This window comes from Arvicola amphibius, chromosome 6, assembly GCF_903992535.2.
Source record: "Arvicola amphibius chromosome 6, mArvAmp1.2, whole genome shotgun sequence".
NCBI lineage: Eukaryota > Metazoa > Chordata > Mammalia > Rodentia > Cricetidae > Arvicola > Arvicola amphibius.
Genome location: NC_052052.2, coordinates 142,677,658 through 142,684,473, shown reverse-complemented (window position 1 = coordinate 142,684,473; position 6,816 = coordinate 142,677,658). Strand labels below are relative to the sequence as shown.

Genomic DNA, 6,816 nt, shown 5'->3' with positions numbered 1-6,816 from the left:
GCACCACCCCCTACTCAGCAACCTCACCAGCCCTATCGGATTTTTATTTTCAAAAAAAATGTATACACAAAGAATGTACAGAAATAAACCACATCCAAAACAGAATAAGCCCCCCTCATCCACTATCCTCTTACTCATGCCTTCAAAGACCTCATTGTGTATCTCCCGACCTAACCCAAACACACCAGACAGCCAGTTCTCCAGAATGTCACATTACCAAATCACTTCTTCTCCTTTGTAATTTCACTTGATGTGTCTGTGGGATTGTTTTGTCTGTTTCATATGTTTTGGAAATCATTGCCTTTCTCAGAAATCTCTCTCCATCGTAAATTAATCACAGAGCTACACTGTACCTCAATCTAGAATTTCTAAGAGCAACCTGAGCGCACCCAGGTTCATAGTTTAAGGCAGCATTGTGATGGGGTTCAGGGTGTGATGACAAGAGGGGATTGTAGAAAGGCGGGTGCTCGCTGGTAACTCTGAACTTGCCATGTTGACCGTGCTCGACTCAAACTCATAGACATCTGCTTGCATCTGCCTTCCAAGTGCCAGGACTAAAACTATAAGGCACTCACAGTCCATATATTGTCTTACTAGCTGCCTCTGTGTCGTAAACACCTGTCCTCTACTCCTGGTACATGATGTTCTGCTGGAGCACCCGGTGTTGCGATGGAGACAATAGCTATGGGCTGGACCCTATGGCACTGTGAGGGAAAATAAGCCCTCCTCCCTTATTTCCTGCAGGCGTTTGGTCACAGCAGTGATGAAGCAACTAACATACGCAAGAAAATCTTTCTCCCCCTGACTCCTTCTGCCTAGAAACAGGTCTCAAGCCCTCATTGGATAGGCACCCCTTCTTACACTGCAGGAAAAGAATGCCCTTCTCTCTAAAGACCCAGGGCCACCGGGGAGAATCTGAGTTCCCCCAGTCTATCACCATCAGATCAACCCTTTTGATCAATCGTATTTCTGAATACATGTTTGTAAGATTATAGTACCTCAGTGCCTGGGAGATGGCTCAGTGGATTAAGTAATTAATGAGCAAGACTAAAGACTCGAGTTTGGATCTCATGCATCTGTAACCAGAGGTTAGCGGGGGGCAGGGAGGGGGGAGCTCGCTGGCCAGCTAATTGGGACTACACAGCAAGCTCCAGGTTTGCCGAAGAGATCCTGTTTCAAGAAAGTAAAATGGTGTGCGATAAAGGAAGACGCTAGGAGTTGACTTCAAGCACACACACACATGCACACACGCACATGCGCATGCACACACTCTGCATGCACACATGCACACACACACACATGCACATATGCGTGCACACACTCATGGGTACATAAATACAGTTTCTCTCATTCTTTGTTTCTGGTCTCCCGTGTTACATAAAGCTTATTTCAAATAAATTTGTCATGCGGTTTTCTTGTTAATCGTCTCTGGTTATAACTCCCAGCTATGAATCTAGTGATGGACAAAGAAAGAAATTTCTTTCCCTATAACTGTCAACTGGGGTGAAAAACATGCCAGTCCTGTCAACACCGTGGGTGTGACTCAAGGATATCTGCTCTTCGCCTGAAAGCCAAACGCGAGTGAGCATCCTGCCTTCATCTGCCTCCCCTCTTCCGGGTAGCAGTGTTCCATCTTTTGATACCAGAACACTGTCTACAGCCCTGAACGGTGATAGCCATTTTGTGACATCTTCTCCTCTGTCGGGGGTTCACTGTGTGACTTTGAATTTTGTCAGGTTGTGGTTTTCTTATTTTTAAGACAAGGAACATAGAGACTTCCTCAAAAAACTTAAGCCCTTTAGGGGATGTAGTGCTCCCCCCCCCCCCAGTACTGGGGAAGTTGAGGGGTAGGAGTCCCACCAGTTCAAGGACAGCTTGGGTTACAGAGTGTAAAGCCAGCCTGAGTTATACAGTAAGACTCTGTCGCAAAAACAAAAACAGTCATTAAACACACACACACACACACCTATTATAACAGAATAGCTTGCATATGAACTTGACAGGTCAAGAATAGCATAATTCACGCATCAGTTATAGATGCAGGTGAACCTCAAGAAACCCTATGAATCCAAGCAGCTAATCGTCCCCAGCGTCTGACTCTGAACTGCGGAGCCAGGAACAGTGCGTGACGTGCAGAGCTGGAAATCTTGCTTCCTATATTGTTGGTCGTGAACCTAGCCTTTAATGGCTGAGCCGTCTCTCCCTCCAGTCTCACGTCCTATGGAAAGGCGTTTGGTGGCAGTTCATGCCTGTAATGTAGCTTTATTTTCTATTTGAAAACTATTAAGTGGAGGGAAAACAACAAGCTTTAAAAATAATTTTAAAAGTAACGATGGTGGTTGTATCTCTCTCACAGGATTGAGGATGAAACTGAACATGTCAGAATTCTTAAAGAACCCCAGGTTGGTTTCAGGTCCGTCAAACAGTTGTAATCCCTTGCTGTTCCTGCAAACTGACTCACAGTGAGAAAATTTCCCCTGGCATTTCTGGTCTTGTCCCCAAGTCACTCAGTCTTGTCCTCAGCCAGAGGCTGTATATTCTTTTTAGTTCCATGCTCAGAAGAGTAGACTGCTTCTGGAAAACATTAACATATATTGTTCTGTTTTATTTGACTTTATTTATTATTTTTTTGTAGCCATGAAAAATTCAAGTTATCGAATTTAATTCCAAAAAGGAAAACTCCCGGATATCTGCAGCTAGGTGGTGTTTTGAGGACAATGGCAGTATGCCCCTCCTTCTGCTTCTCAAATGAGGAACTCTTCCCACCAGCTTGGAGAGTGCTGGGGAACCGCAGCAACTGCCAGACACCAGCAGCTGGTGACTGTGTCCTTTGGCAGCTGGCTTGAGCTGCAGCGCCCCCTGGAGGTCCCCAGAAGTGTCAAGACTGCATTCCCGGGCACCAGGTCTCAGGCTGCTACGGTCTGTCCTCTTGTGGCCATGGAGACTAATTACATTGCAAAACATGCTTTTTCTTAGTACAAGCACTAAGAGAGTACAAGCACTGAGAGTCGTGCCCTTTAGACGTGAGTAGGAGATCAAGTCTCTACTTTTTTGGATTTCTGCATTCTAAGTTCATGGTCCCTTAGGTATCAGAAAAATGAAAACAATCCACACAGATGCACTTCATATTCAAGTCTTGTCTCTTATGATTTTGGGGCCCAAATTTGAGATTTATGAAAGGATGTGGTCCAGCACGAAGTCGTAAGCTTGCTTAAAACAGTATGTGGCTCTTGTTCTTGTTGTAACTCAATTCTGAGGTTCCCAAACATGGACTTCGTAGATGCCTTGGTCTTATCCCAGCGTCAAAAGGTTGAGCATGGGTGGTAGAGGCAGAGAAGTGGGCCGTACAACTAGCTGTAAAGATAAACCCATGAGACAGCAGAGTGAACGAGTGTCCTGTGTTGTTCTCAGCGTAGACGGGGGAAACTGAATGGTTCTCAGCATAGACAGGGAAACTGGGTTGTTCTCAGCGTAGGCAGGGAAACTGGGTTGTTCTCAGAGTAGATGGGAAACACTGCTCTATAGTCACGGCTGTAATTCCATTGAGGGTAAATTGAAATCCAAACAATTCTGATAATTTAGACTTCCCTGAGCTGCTTTAGAGTTCCAGGGAACTTTTTCAAAAATATATATTTCATGATGATGGGAACACCGAGAAATTGAAACCTGATGCATTGCTAATGGGATTATGAAGTGCTGCGAGTCCCATGGAGACCGTGTTGGTGCTACCTCACAAAGTTCAGCGTAGAATTACTGTGCGCTCCAGCAAGTCTATTCTTAGGTGCATATGCGCCCAAGGAATTGGAAAGCGCGTCCACAGACAAAAGCCTGTACATGGACTCGCATGATCGCACTAGACACAATAGCCAAAGATAACGGCCATCCAGATGTACAAAAACCAAGAATGTCTGCCCAATGGGATATCACTGACATGTATTACGAGGTAAAAGAAGACAGACATGAAATATTATGTTGTTTGATTTTATTTATGGAAAATATTCAAAATAGGCAAATCTAAAAAGAAAAAGCAGCCTAATGGGTACAGGCATCTTTGGGGGACAGTGAAATATTTTGGGAGTATATAGTAGAGATGGTTGTATATCTCTCTGATTGTGCTACATACCACTGAATTTTACATGTTTCTGTGTTTATATGATCTGAGAATTTTACCACAAGGGTAAATTTTAAAATGGCTTTAAAATCTTTGTAATGACCAGTAACTTTCGAAGTGACTTCTAGCTGTTGAGAAAATGAAAAGAACATTGCAATGTGAGCAATTTTCACTATCGTCAGCATAATGAAAAGATTGTTTTTCCTGAGCTGGCTGCATTTAAATTGTCTCCAACCTTTAGTGCTATGAATATCCCTGCAATGTATTCACATGACTGATGATTATAGATGTGAAAATGATCAAGTTTTAGGGAAAGGCTTATATAAAGTAAAATTTAAAAAAGTCTCACTGTGTGAGCCAGGCTTGCTTTGCGTGCCACATCTAATTGAGAAAAACTTTCTTTAGGTTGGGGAGACAGTTCCATGGATACAGCTCCACTTCATGGGCATAAAGACCTGAGATTAGATCCCCAGGACCACATAAAAGGTAGAGATACCTGCCTCTAAGCCTGACATCCTGAGTTTGAACCTAGACACCCACAGGATAGAACGCAAGAATCAACTTCTACTCATTGCCCCCCGATCGCTACACACATGCCTGTGAGTGTAATGTGTGCAGCATTATGCCAATGTGAGCACACACGCACTAAAAAAAAGGCAAAAATGAAAGAAAGGGGGAGCCTGTAATGCTGGTGCTGGAAGACTGAGAGAGGGGACTCTTAGGGGCTGCCAGCCTCGCCAATTGATGGGCACTGGGTTCAGGGAGAGGCTGGCACCAAAAAATGCTGAGAGAAAGATGCCCCCCAAAATGGGTGTTTTGTTCTAATTCCTTATGCCATAGATTCTAAAATGCAAATGCATGTTAACTAACTTTTCTTGTTGCTGTCACCAAATGAAGCAGGAGAGGAAGGGCTGGCTTGGGCTCCTGGATTACGGGGACACAAGCCCGCCAAGGTGGAGAATACATGGAGGCACTGATACATTGCTGCACAAGTTAAATGAATGCAATAACCAGTCCAGAAATACCATAAATTATGAGATTATAAATTCTTTTAGGGAAAGGACCATCACACATACCTTATATAGTTTGATATCCTCATTAGGTTTTGTACATTTTTAGTAAACACTTATTAAAGGAGTTAAGTTGAAATATGTTTACTTTTAAGTAAGAAATTGCAGTCGGATGTGGTGGCACATACCTTTAGTTTCAGCATTCAGGAGGAAGAAACAGGTAGGTCAATGTGAGTTCAAAGCCAGCTTGGGCTATAGGCAGTCCCAGGCTAGCCAAAGCTATACAGTGAGATCCTGTCTCAAAAACAAAACTAAGACATTGCACACATTTCAATGTTTGGAACTCTGCGTAATTTTTTAAAAGAATATAAATGTTTAAGAATATTTAGAAAAGAACTAGCCTATTTAATTAAGCCTAAGACATTGTCTATATGACCTCATTGTTTTATGTCCTGTGGAGACAGACATGCTGCCAGTTGGGACAGAGTTCTTTTATATCACTTGAGTTTTCATTTCACAGTTACTGAGATGGCTTTTAAAGATGTTTTTAGGAAAGATATTTTATATCGCTTACATATACATATAAAAAAGTAAGCAAATCAAAGCTCTTTCGGTTGACTGGGTTTTCTGTCCTGCCCAGGTCCCGCAGTCGTTAAGTCCCAAAGAAATGACACAGAGGTCTACATTAATCATAAACTGGTTATTCCATTAGCTCAGGCTTCTTATTAACTCTTATAACTTACATTAGCCCATTATTCTTATCTGTGTTAGCCACATAGCTCAGTACCTTTTTCGGCGGCATAGTTACATCTTGCTTCTTCTGTGTCTGAACAGGACTGCAGAAGAATGGGCTTCCTTCATCCCAGAATTCTCCTGTTCTCATTGACCCACCTCTACTTGCTGCCTGGTTGTCCCGCCTATACTTCCTGCCTGGCTACTGACCAATCAGCGTTTATTTAAAATATAATTGACAGAATACAGACCACTGTCCCACACCATCTTTCATATTGAGAATCCAAATTTTTTTAGAACATTTTGCATTGATACTCATTAATTGCCATGCTTTTACATCAAGAATGACCCAGCCTTCATAGGTGAGTGCTTGCCCAACATGCATGAAGCCCTAGGTTTGATTTCCATCATTGCGTGAAATCAGCTGTGTGGAGTACACTTATAATTCCAGCACCCAGGATGTGGGGGCAGAAAAGGTCAAGAATTCAAGGTAATTCTTGGCTATATCACAAGTTCAAGGGCAGCCTAGGATACATGTGGCCCTATTTTAGAAAGAAAATGTAATCAAGAGAGCTTCTAAAAGAATGTTCTGTGGCTTGCTTAGGCAGCACACAAACTAAAATTGGAGCTACAGAAAAATTAGCATGGCCCCTGCACATGGAGAACATGCAAATTCATGAGGCACTTCATATTTTTTCCCAAAGAAAGTTGGCTTTGCCCATTTCTTATTTAAAAAATAAAAATAAACTTGATGTAAACTACAACATTCCAGCAGCTGGAAAGATGGCTCAGCAGGTAAGAGCACTTAATGTTCTTCCAGAGGATGGGGGTTCAACACCCAGAACCTACATGGGACTCACAGTTGTCTGGAACCCCAGTCCCAGGCGATCTCCACACCCTCTCTGGCCTCTGAGGGCACTGCATGCATTTGGTAAATAGATATACATGCATGCAAAACAGCCA

The 6,816-nt window shown here is 42.9% G+C and overlaps 1 pseudogene; it reads left to right on the top strand.

Moving 5' to 3' along the window:
* Positions 1 to 6,449: 6,449 nt before the first annotated feature.
* Positions 6,450 to 6,549, top strand: LOC119818085 (annotated as a pseudogene).
* The last annotated feature ends 267 nt before the right edge of the window (positions 6,550 to 6,816 follow it).